This window comes from Callospermophilus lateralis, unplaced genomic scaffold (genome assembly GCF_048772815.1).
Source record: "Callospermophilus lateralis isolate mCalLat2 unplaced genomic scaffold, mCalLat2.hap1 Scaffold_1348, whole genome shotgun sequence".
In the NCBI taxonomy this organism is placed as follows: Eukaryota; Metazoa; Chordata; class Mammalia; order Rodentia; family Sciuridae; genus Callospermophilus; species Callospermophilus lateralis.
In genome coordinates, this window is record NW_027512510.1 from 83,324 (window position 1) to 97,053 (window position 13,730).

Genomic DNA, 13,730 nt, shown 5'->3' on the forward strand with positions numbered 1-13,730 from the left:
GAAGTCATCTGACACTTAAAATGTTGTTTCTTTTTTATATTTTATCCAAAGCAAAACAAATTTTAAACTCACATAACAATGAAATCCTTCTTGATAGAAATCCTGTCATGTTTATCTGTATGTCTTCCATTCTTAGCATGATGCCTGGAATATCATGTTTATGGAATGATTGATGAATGAATAAGTTGATGAATGATAAATTGTATCATGTTTCATAACTTTGCAAAAATAAATTCTATCTTCTAGGAAAAAACATACTTTCATTCTTATAAACTTGAGGCTGTGATATTAAAGTATACATACTTAAAAATATTTTATGTTCCAACCGAATAGAAATTTTTAATCTCTAAATTCATAACAAAATCTCATTTTGTCCTATATTAATATAGCTACATCAGCATTTTGTATTAATGTTTTCTTCATATCTCTTTATAACCTTCACTCTGAACTTCTCATTATTTATATAAGGTAAATTGAAGCAAAGCCAGAACTACTTTCATCCCTGTGATGATCTCACAGAGATGGAACATATATCCATGGAGATTCCTCCTGAGTTTCCAATTCAGTAGGTCTGAACTGGGGCCAGAGAATTTGCATTTCTAATAAGGTTTTGAGTAGTGCTGCTTCACCTGGTTTGAGACAATTTTAGAAGCATTGATTCATGCAAGCTTTCTCATGGAGATGGCAGACGTGCAAGAAAGTAAGACCTACTGAGATGTGCATCTAATGTTCTTGCTTTTGTCTACTCACCCAACATCCCATTGACCAAAACAACTCATGTATTTAGGCCTCAAGAGACAGGAATCTGTATTTTAGCAAGCACTCAGGACATGCTGAACTCACAAATACCACTGTGCTTTGTCTTCTTAATTTCCATCTTTTTGCCTAAGACTAACCTGGATGATTTTCTTATTCTTCTTTTCATTCTAGTTATTTCTTTTGTGCATTCAATCTATTGCCAATTTTTAATTTGGGTTATTTCAATAATCATTTAAGGAAATTCTTTTTGCTTGTTTTTCAAACTGGCTATGCCACATTTATAAAACTGTATTATCTTCAGGTGTTTTGATGAGTGACATTTATACGTTTAAAAGAGCAGACATGTTTACTGCATGTACTAGGTATCTTTGATTAAGTAAGAGTCAATGGGTTTGAAAAGTTACTTGTAAGCATTCCCAGGTTCCTAGGAAGGACAAGCCCTTTTTCAGGAGTGCTTTTGCCTGATGCAAGGAGTTGCTTCAACTCAGATTTCCTCAAATAAAGTTCATGTCTGGAGGTTCCTTGAACACTTCAGGCTAGAGAGCAAATCCATGCAAAGGCTGGTTCTCAGCAGTAAATCCTCATTTTCCCCTTTCATTTTATTCTTTGCCTACTCAGAGCTAAGACAGCCTCTATGATGTCTCAAAAGATTCAGAGCGGCAAGAGAAGAGAGTTGGGTTAAACCTTCTCAATGGACACAACTCTTCGAGGTCCCATTTTTTAAAATTTTATTTATTTATTTTGGTACTAGGGATTTAGCTCAAGGGCACTTAGCTACTGAGCAATATCCCCAGCCCTATTTTGTATTTTATTTAGAGACAGGGTCTTACTGAGTTGCTTAGCGCCTCTCTTTTAGTTGAGGCTGGCTATGAACTCACGATCCTCCTGCCTCAGCCTCCCAAGCCATCTGAGGTTCCATTTGTAATGAGAAAAAGGAATCCTATGGAACTCCATGCCTTCACTTTTACCCAATCCTAGAACTTCACTTCTGCCTGTGTAATATTGTCAAATCAAAGCCCAAGAGAACTTTATCAGCACATGCCCCAAAATAAAGGAAGATTAGAGCTCACCTCTCTGCCAGTGATTTTATTCAAATATTGAGCACTGGAGTCTCCTACTGTTTTTCTGATTCCTTAGTGGTTTCAAAAACACATTCTTCTAAAACAATTTTTTTATTGCTTTTAGTGGAAAGCTTGATCCAAGTAACCTCAACTTTCATTACCAAACCTGGAACCACCCTTGATCATAAAATCTGTATTTTGACAAGACTGTAGCTATTGTTGATATATGTTTGAAGACATTCTGACCTACATCTAAGTATCTTTTTCATTCTACTTTAAATATACTTTTTTTCACTTGAATGATAATAACCCCACTGTGAAGCAATTTAGAATAGCAGTTACATTACTTTTAAATCAGCATTCTTAATCATAGAGCTAGCATAAGGTTTTTTGTTCTACATTGTAACTAATGATTCACCAAAAGATTATATTTTTTCTGGTATGATACTCAACAGCAACTACTGCAAAATTTGCTGTAAAACAGAATCATAACTTCTAGGTACCATAAGGGGAAATAAAATTTTTAAAATAATAAATTTAACATTAATTTAATTATTTCTATTAAAAATAGTGGAAGAGTCCCTCTCCTTTTTCTATTTTTCCTGTAGTATTTTCTTTTTTATGTATTTTTTTATTTATATATGATAGAAGAATGCATTACAATTCTTATTACATATATAGGGCACAATTTTTCATATCTCTGGTGGTATACATATTATATTCACACCAATTCGTGTCTTTATACATGTACTTTGGACAGTAATGATCATCACATTCCACCATCATTAGACCGAAGAAAGGGGTAGCTGGGTCAATGGTGGTTCCATTTACAATTTTTCAAGGAATCTCCATACTGCTTTTCATATGGGCTATACCAATTTTCAGTCCTATCAGCCATGTATATATCTTTTTCCCCATATCAATAACTTTCTCATCTCAAATATACAGAAACCTTTTTAAAGATATATATATATATATATATATATATATATATATATATATATATATATATATATATATATATTATATTATATGCTATGTTATAGCATAGGAATGTCTTGTTCAACATCCAGAGACATTTCTTGAAATGTACTCATCAAGGAAGAAAGTGCCCATACATCACTGCATGCATTTTCTCAAGATAAATATTTCTCAAATAAGAAAACTTGATGGTATCCTTATAAATCTATCTGGCAATCAAAATATCCACCTGTGTTAGTTGACTTTATCTAAGGTAAAATCAACTTTTCATATCTTTATGATGGGAGATGGTTTTGCAGTTTGGAGAGAGGCTACCCCTTGGCTTTCCACACTTCCATGTATGTGCATGGCTATATAAAAGAGTCTAATTTAACTCTACATGTGCAATCCCTTTAGTGAATTGCATGAGATACTCATCATATTTTTTAATGCTTATTTAATAATAAAAAGTATTTTATTTTTCTACCCATGTGGAGAGGTTTCTGGATTTGGAAAGGTTTGTTTACTACATTTCCCTAATAGTATCAAACTAGACCTTTATTGAACAACTATCAAGTATATAGCAAAGTAGGGAGAATTTCTTAAAGAAGTATAACATTATAAAAAAAATTCAATGATAATCAGCTAATTGATCACAGATTGAACTAAATATTTGTAATGCAACTAGAAATACTGTTGACTAATATTCATTAAAAATAGGTGTATTTGTTGAAATATTTAGAATAGCTATCACACCACTATTATACTATATATTTTTGAAATATTGCCATTCATGATCATGCTTTAGTTTTGAAAACTTCTAACAGATTTCAACACATAAAAGCACTGGAGTGTTATATTTAAAAATTGAATAATGCTATTAGGATTATACACATTCCATCAAACATTAAATTGAGATAAAATATTAAAAAGGCAATTGATTAATATCACAATGGAAATTGATAACATTCAAAATGATTGTAATATCCATCCCAGCTCCTGATTCCTCACTTCCGAAATCCTAATTCAAACTCACATCAATATCTACCTAGCCTGAAGATACAACAAAAGTGTTAGTATCTTCACAAACTATGTGGATAAGCTTCAACTCCACCCATTTGATTATTACATTGCCATTGACCTGTGTCCTGCTGTTTAAGCCAACATTTCACCCTCCCCATTCCCTGTACCATACAGTCATTGCTGCTGCTCGTTTTAACAGTGTCAGTGTGTGTGTGGGTGTGTGGGTGCAATCAAATCTTTACTGGTTCAGCCATGGTGCCTTGGTTCATTTAGGTTGCTGTAATAAAAATACAATAAGCTTGGTGTCACATAAAATAATCCCTTATTTCACATCCTTCCAGAAGCAAGTCCAGGGTGAAGGCTCTGATTCTACATCTTTTGAGGACTACTTCCTGGTTCATACACAGCTGTGATTTCCTGTGACAGAGAGGGGAGGGAGCTCTCTGGGGTCTTCTTCAAGACAGCACTAATCCCATTCATGAGGTTCCACTCTCTTGGCCAAATTAGTTCCCAAGGGCCAGGTCCCAACATCAATGCATTGGAGGTAAATCTTTCAACATGTGGATTTGGGGAGGACGCTGACATCATATCTCTAACACTGGTGAAATGGGAGCTATGTAATGGGTGGAGAGTTTTAGTTTCAGATTTGCAAGATGAAAAAGTTCTGGTGATGTGTTTCACCACGATATGCATGTACTTAATACTACTGAAATACAGTGTCGTTTTATGTGTTTTTTACCATAATGATTAATTTTTCTATCATATCCAAATTATATGTTATTTCCGTCTTTCAGGTTTATCTTTTTCAAATGCTAATTTCAAATTCTCAGATGAGGTTAGTGACTCCCTGTGTCTGAAATTACAGTCTAGATCCCCTGTCATTCCCAGCTCTCAGTTATTTGGCCTTACCTCCCACAAATTCCCACGGCACCTCAACATAAGCGCCAAACTCCTCCCTCTGCAGCAGCATCTCAGCACACACCACCCACATCAGCAGCTGTAGTCCTCTGCAGAGGAAGCTCTCAATGCTTAAAATGCTATTTTTTTTCATCCTCATCCACAATCCACTCACTTCCTGAGCCAGTGGTCTCTTCAAAACACCATTGTTCTTCTTTCCCAACAATAACTTATTTCTTGTTGAACTTTTGTTTATATCATACAGTTGGACAGAACCATACCAAATAAACTATTTGGAGGAAATACATTGTCACTTTTAAAATATTTTCTAAGGGAATGTAACAAAGCTATAAAAATGTTCAATTCTGCTCTTCTGTGAAAGTACTAGACACTGAGCAAAAATAGATTTTTAAAAAGGCAAATATAGCCAGAAATCTCCAAAACTGTAGTAAATTAAGAACTGAGTTGGATTGGGGTATACAAATGAAAACTGAATATTAGATCAAATACTTGTGATATGTCATTTCTTCCATAGCTTTAATGATTGAACACGCTGAAATGATACTGAGAGTTTCTCCACGTATGAATAACTTGAATATCACTGGCTTATTTCATACAAGAAAAATAATTCACTGAAGCCCAATATTTTCTTTGTGTTAAACAGAATTATGGCCTTGTGGGTGTTTCAATTTGGAACTTCGTGCCTTTAAATTTGTTTTACTAAATACAGTCTAGAAATGTTAATTATTTCTATCTAGCTCTGTGTTCAGTTCCTACAATTATCAAGAGGAATTAGTGACTGCTAACAGCTCTGACAAATCAGACCAAAAATTAAGTATCTCTGTGCACAGAGAACCAAGATCCCAATTATAATGTGTGACCCAGACCACAAATAACTGCTGTTCAAAAGAGAAATACCTTGAAAATGGTGGCAACAAATTTCTCTCTTAACTATATACCTGCCCAGCATAAACAGAAATCATATGAAATAAGCTAGAGGACCCGTTTCCTCTAAATTCAATTGTCTGAACTAAATCAAATTTGATTTCTTTCTCTCTTGTCTTAAGGATGAAATATTTGCTTTATCCCATTTACATTTTGAGCAACAAAGTTGCTTTTATTTTGTACTGAAATAAGTGCTAATTTGTAACTCTAGTAATCTAATTTTAACTGTTCTCTACTGGTACGAAAACCCAAAATTCCCAGTATGTCCTTGTAATTTCTTTCTGAATTTTTCCATCCCAGTTGTGAAACTGAAAATTAGAACTTCTATGTATATTTTTCAGAAACTGTACAAAATCATCAAAATTCTCCTAACATCACAAACATAACAAAATGTACCATCTTTTAAAATGTTTTAAATGCATGGCCCGTAAACAGTGTTTCCCCATAACTCCCAAAATTCACTCATTCAACAAAGAATGATCAGCAAAAACATTCTAGACCACTGATTTTGAAGCAGAGAACTTGAAAATGTCCAAAATACATCTGAAAGCACCACAGAATATCCAGACCCTAGCTGAGAAATGCTGATTTGCAGTTACAGCTCTGACCAGACAATTCCTAGAAGACGAAGCAGTCACAGATGCAGAGCTGACTTTATGTCATCCAAGTACAATGACACAAATAATAAATCGATATACTTATAAAGAAATAGAGAAGAGTCCAAAAACAGGCTCTGTTGGGAGTCTCATGACTTCAAATCCAGAATCTCTGTTTCCCCTCCATTAAAACGCGGCTTCTACCTTTGCCGCCCCTGGTCGCCCTAGGTAAACCGCCTTCCCATTTTATTCCTCATACCTTTTGCTTTCTTGCCAGCCCACATGCTAATTCAATCAACTGACTAAACATGGAATCTTTTTAGTGTCCTTTATGTCTTTACCTAACTATTTTAACAGATGAAATAATTTGTAACAGTTGTTTTAATGTCCTCCTCTGCTAATTATAACATTTATCTTTCCTAACCTTTACATCAGTTCCAGTTGATTCTTCCCCTTCTTTTCTTTAATATATATATCAGTTGTAGGTGGACACAATGTCTTTATTTTTATTTATTTATAGATGGTGCTGAGGATCGAACCCAGGGCCCCACTTGTGCAAGGCAAGTGCTCTACCACTGAGCTACAACCCTAGCCCCTTCTACCCCTTCTTATAGATCATGTGTCCCTGTATCTTTGCACAGATACTAATTTTTGACTGGATGCCAGTCATTGTGAACGTTCCTTTGTTGGGTGTTGGATCTTATTGTATTCTGACATGTTATTCTTGAGTTTCATTGGAACAAGATTATCTTACCTGGAAGCAGGTTGATCCTTTCAGATCATACCTTCAAGATTTGTTGGGTGGGACAAGAGCAGCAATCACTCAAGGATCAAAACACCCCTCCACTGCTGCCAGACACTCCCCAGTACCCGGTACAGCTCCTGATGCCTCATAAAGCTTTCTGTTTTGACTGGTGGGAACAGTCACTGTATGCTCCGGGTTCCTCCTCAGTGAGAGCATACACTGTCTCTAACCCATTGGTTGGTTGTTCCCTGGCCTGGGGTAGTGTCTTCTTAGCCAGAACAAATGAGGAGACCTCTGTAAATTTCAAGTGCTCCCTCTCCCTCTCTGCCCCACCACATCCATCTTCTCACACCAGAAGGTCTCCAGGTTTCCTAGGCTCTCCCTCCACCAGCACCTGGAGTTTGCCCCCACAGTAAGCCTGGACAGGTGCAGGCTCATCTTACTTGTTCCATCTCTCAGGGAACACTGCTTGGCATTGCCTCAAAAAACATTATTTTCTGCATTGTGCTTGCTTTTCCTGGTTGTTGTGTGAGGGAGGGTGAATTTAGTCTCTATTACTCCCTCTTGGATACACGTGGAAGCCTGAAGTCATCTCACTAAATACTGAATTGAATTACACCAGAAGGAATTAAAATCCATGAATCGAAGATAAACAACGTAAAATAAATTCCTAGATAAATGGTACTCCAAAACCATATCAAAGCGTAAGCTGATAATTTTAAAAAAGAAAAGAAAAATTAGTGCTTCATGAGGTCATTTAGGATCTTTCTGGGACTACATGTGGCTGTTATCTTCTTAGTTGTCTCTAATCAACCATACTTCCAGCCAAATCTTTGCTATTCTCTTTTGAAACAGAAAATGGGGACACTGAAACAGGTGACAATACAGATTTGGGGCCATATACATTTAAAAAACTGAATTAAATTAAATTCTCTTCATAGTTTATTTTTTCCAAAATAAAAAAAAAAACATAGCTGAAATTATTTTAGAATCTGAGGAGTAATAAAAATATTCTTCAACATTATAATAATTACCATATTGAAAGTTTTTTATTGATCTGCATTCATTTCTCCCTTCAGTCTAACACTAAACTTCTTTATGATTTACCTAAAATTTTATAAATATTCATTTTGAAATAGACAATTCTCTAGGGTGAATTTTCTATCTTTAATCTGTTGTGGGTTTTTTGTTTTTTGTTTGTTTGTTTGTTTTTTAATGAGGAAAGTCTCAGAATTCTTGAGCTCCTATCATCTCTCTATGCCCTACTGTACACTATCCTTCATGAATTCTGCAGACCTGGTGACTTATCAACTAACCCCTCCTCGATCGGTGCTGGAGAAAGTGAATCAGACAGCTGAACTTAGTGAGGCTGACGTGGGCCCACCCCTCCCAATCAGCTGGATGAATTACAGTTCAGGAAAACTGTACATGTAGCTTGACAGTCTAGAGAAGAGAACAGCTTAAAAGACACAAGCTGAGCAGGTAGAAAGGAGTGTGCTGTGACAGTGCCAACTCCACACCCAATCAGGCTTTCCTCTTAGGTGTTCGAGACAACCTCCTCGAAGACTTGCTGGAAGCAGGATTTGCTTCTCTGCCGGCTCCATCTTTTAGTACCCCAGGATCCCCTCTGTTCAATTCCATCCCCTCCTACATTCAAAGAAGAGTTGGTCTTTCTTATTTTATAAATGTTGCCAGAGGCTTAGAGTCTTTTTGTTTTTTGTTTGTTTGTTTGGTTGGTTTTGTTTTGCTTAATATCTTGGATATCTGTTTCATGCAAAGTCACAAATTTCCACATTTTAATCTTCTAACCATAGAATATACAAGAGAAGTAGTTCTCCTTTAAATAAAAAGGAGTTTAAATCAAAGAAGGACACTTGTAAATTTTCTGTTCTCCCTCAAAGGTCTGAAGCATAAATTGGTCAGAGTATAGCCGTAGCAAGACCCCCCAGGGACAGCTGTGAAGAATCTCTCATTGAGGCCAAATTCTACATGGGGAAGTCTTGGTTCCAGAATCAACCTGGATCTCTGTCAAAAGCATATGACTTTCAAAAAGTATTTTCCCAGAGTGTTGTTGTGTTCCATAGAAGGCAAAAGACTTGAAAGCAAGCTGTTTATTGTCTCTCTGTAGTGTGGGTTGGGGAGGCAACAGGGGGACATTGGAGACTCTCAGGCTATTAGGAGCTTGACTTCTCACAGGCAAGAGCACAATCTAAGGTGTGGAGAAAATAAACCCAGCAAACTACTGCACTGGAATAAAATTTTACACTTATTGATGCAGTCTGGGGGATCCACAAGAGAAGACAATTTGAAATTTGTAGCTGAGAAAATGTTTTCGTTCTATGGGTAGATTCAAGTTTTCTGTAGCTGAGACCTTGGATGACAAACAAAGCATAGTCACTCTCTGATTGGGAGTTTTAGGAGAAGGAGAGGGAGTAAGTCCTCTTGCCACTGAATTCAGGCCTGATGATCAGCCTCAAACTCTTGTGATGTGACGTTTCTTGTCCTCTGAGCAGGAGCTCAAACTATTGAGACTACTGTGTAAGAAAGCTGTGTGTCAGCTCTGTGCTTGAGGTCAGCTTTTGGTGTCTTTATATTACAAAAACCCTAGGGCCTCCTCCCCTTTGATTTTGCATGCTTCTACCACACAACCAGAATTACTTTTACCTATTAGTGAAAGAAGGCAAATTAGACAGTTGCCCTGCACACCATATGCCTCTGGGGAAACTTGCAACCACTCGGATTCTCCATCTCCACAGCATAAGGCAGGAGTGATGGTAGCTCTTCAATAATTAACTACCTCAGTATTGAGCAGAGGTCTGTGTGGTGTCTGGAGATATGACAGCCCATAAACAGAGAAGCCTCCTGCTCCAGGACTTGCTAATCTAGTCAAGTATGCCCTTTGTAACTCTCAAAGGCCAAGACAAGTAGAAAACTCTTCCCAGAGTTCCTGGCACATAATATTTGCATGTTATGTTTCCAATTTCATTTTTGTTTGGCGTTGGTTTCAGCAGCAGCATTACCAACATTTTCTTGCAGTTTTTTTTTTAAGTTAGCTACTTATATAATATGATTGCAGGAGTCTCAGCAAGACCCATAAAAAGTGTTCACTCTTATTCCCTTTACGTGAGTCTTTAACAAAGTACCCAAATCTAAGATTACCTGTGGGCAGCAACTTATCCTGGGGAATTGGGAGCTATGTACATGAGGGAAGGTGCCTGGATTTGGGAGGAAACAGAAACTTATGGACTTTTACAAAGTGAAACACTATTGGAACTGGGAGGTCTGTGTTAAAATATGGACAAACATATAATATTATTTGGATTTGAGTTGTGGAAGTATATTTCAAGCTTATTCTAAAGTTTGAAAGACTAGAGAGACTAAAGCTCAGGCTGATTCCAAATATTAGAAATTTTACTAAGGCTTTTATGTATATTCCAAATAAAGATCTTTATTTCGGAGTAGGCCAAGGATAAAAGACACTAAGTTCATTTCAGTTGATTCTTTGTGTATTTTAACCATAAATGTAGTTAATAGCAAACTATTGCTTCTTCCCACTTGTCATGTTCTAGAACTTTCCTCAATCATCTGAAGTTTATTTCCTAAGCTCAAAAGACAAATGCCAAGAATTACATTTATGATGTTTCATTGCTGCTGCATAGAGATAATAGGTATGCTCTTTTCTCTTTAGACTCAACACAACAGAGAAATCAACATCACAAAGGCAGAACACAGTCAAGTTTGAGGGTTTTTTGTCTATTTTACTGGGTTGAAAGTCTGGCTTCCTTGTATTTTTTATTATTTATCTATTTTTTTAGTTATAGATGGACACAGTACATTTATTTTATTTTTTGTGGTACTGAGGATTAACCCAGTGCCTCACACGTACTGAGCAACTGTTCTGCCACTGAGCCCAACCCCCGCCCCGAGAGTCTAGCTTTCCTATAAGCACACTGAAGGGATTTATAAGACAGAAAATGAATAGACAAGTATTTTTTTTTCCTCCAGGAAATTGCTTAGCTTTCCTTTAATTAAAACAGATTCTTTTTTAAAGGAAGAAACATATTTCTGATTTTATATTTTCCTGCATCCAAGAAGGGACTCATAATATTTGGCTTCCAAAGGAGAAGCATAAACAGAGAAGTAAACATGGCAAAGTTTTACATCTCAGCCCTTGGGATGAATTGAGCAATGCCTGAGTGAGAAGGTCAATAATTTAAAGGCTGCAGCTGCTCAGGAATTATATCCTATGTAAGCAGCTCCCTGACTGATGTGAGGGAAGGGTATGATGAGTCATTCCTGATGATTAATTCTTAAGAATCATTGTCCAGTAGTCAACACTTCCATGTGGGAAAAATGTGCTTATGACAGTTCTTTTTAAGTCCTTCAGCTTGACTAGACCTGAGGGAGATACAAAACACACAGGATCAGTGACTTCTCCGTGTTCTGTGTACTGAAAGGCTTCCTTCCTTCCATGGAGGATCACATCAGAATTTAGAAAGGAGATGGAGATAGAACATAGAAAAACACCCCAAACTTTATGGACCAGTGAAGTAGGAACAATATGCCACAGTCAATTGACAGTCCCACGAAGTTATACCAGAAGTCTCAGGGAGGGAAGTGCCACATGATACACCGATCCCACCTCTGAGTTATAAATCACTAACTTATAACATACAACACCCACACCCCCATGTTTATTGGAGAGTTATTCACAATAGTCAAGTTATGAAAGTAACTTAAGTTTATCAACAGATGCATGAATTAAAAAAATGCATGCATATGTATGTATAGGCACATATACTTATAAAAATTATTCTCCCTTTAAAAAGGAGGAAATCTTGCCAATTGTTACAGCATGAACAAACCTGGACATAAACCAGACTCAGAAAGACAAATACTATATGATCTCATCAATGTAAGGAATCTAAAAAAACTGTCATAGCCATTATCACAGAGAGCAATATGGTGGTTACAAGGGGTTAGGGCTTGGGGTAGAAGAAAGGCAAGATACTGTCAAAGTATGCAAACCTTCAGGTACAAGGTGAATATGTGCCAGAGGCCTAATGTACCACATGGAGACTACTCAGAATAATTTATTACTTGTCTGAAATTTGCCAAGAAAGTAGATCAAGTGTTCTCACCACATGAAATGGTTAACTATGTGAGGTGGTGGATAAGCTACTTAGCTTGACTATTGCTGTGCTTGAGTGTCCTCCCAAGGTTGATGTGATATAAACCTGATCCTTAGTGCAACTGTATTAGGACATGGGACCCTGAAGAGGTGTGCAAGTCCTGAAGGAATTAAGGCCTTTACTACAGGAGTAGCTTCTTAATAAATGGAGATTTGCTTCCACTCTCTGCCACCCAATTCTCTCCCTGGACCCTTGTTTTATTCTGTCCCCCCTAACTGCCCCTGCTATCATGAAATGACAAAGAAAGATGTGGCCCCTTTATCTTGGTCTTCCCAGCCTCCAGAACATGAGTCAAATACATTTCTGTTCATTAACTATCCTCAGTCTGTGGTGTTTTATTATAGTGCTATAGAATGGACTAAGACAATTTTGGTAAATATATAAAGAGATCAAATAATTTATACCCTACTCTGTAACATTGGTCTACATATCTATTTTGATGCCAATACCATGGCATTTTTGTTACCATAGCTTTGTAGTATAGTTTAAGGTCTGGTATTGTGATGCCTCCTGCTTCACTTTTCTTGTTAAAGACTGCTTTGGCTATTCTGGGTCTCTTATTTTTCCAAATGAATTTTATTATCGCTTTTTATATTTCTCTAAGAAATGACATTGGAATTTTAATTAGTATCACATTGAATATATATAGTGTTTTGGGTAATATGGCCATTTTGACAATATTAATTCTGCCTATCCATGAGCCTGGGAGATCTTTCTATCTTCTAATGTCTTCTTCAATTTCTTTCTTTAGTGTTCTGTAGTTTTCATTGTAGAGGTCTTTCACCTCTTTTGCTAAGTTGATTCCTAGTATTCATTTTTTTTTTGAGACTATTGTGAATGGGGTAGTTTTCCTAATTTCTCTTTCAGAGGGTTCATCACTGATGTATATAAATGCACTTGATTTATAGGTATTGATTTTATACCCTGCTACTTTGCTGAATTATTAATTAATTCTAGAAATTTTCTGGTGGAATTTTTTTGATCCTCTAAGTATAGAATCACGTTGTCAGCAAATAATGATAGTTTGAGTTCTCCTTTTCCTATCTGTATTCCTTTAATAAGACACAGAGACAACCCCACATAAATAGAGTTATCTCATATCAGACAAAGGTGCCAAAAACATACATTGGAGAAAAGATAGCCTCTTCAATAAGTGGTGCAGGAGAATTGGAAATTCATATGCAGCAAAATGAAAATAAACCCCTATCTTTCACAATGCACAAAATTCAACTCAAAGTGAATCAGGGACTTAAGAATTAATACAGAAACCCTGTGCTTAATAGAGGAAAAAGTAAGCCCAAATCTTCATCATGTCAATTAGGCCCCGACTTTCTTAACAAGACTCCTAAAGCACAAGAAATAAAATCAAGAATCAATAAGTGTGATGGACTCAAGCTAAAAATCTTCTTCTCAGCAAAAGAAACAACCAATGAAATGAACAGAAAGCCTACATTTTGGGAGCCACACACACATTTTTGCCACACACATCAGATAGAGCACTAATCTCCAGGACATATAAAGAACTCAAAAATTTTAACACCAAAAAAAAAAA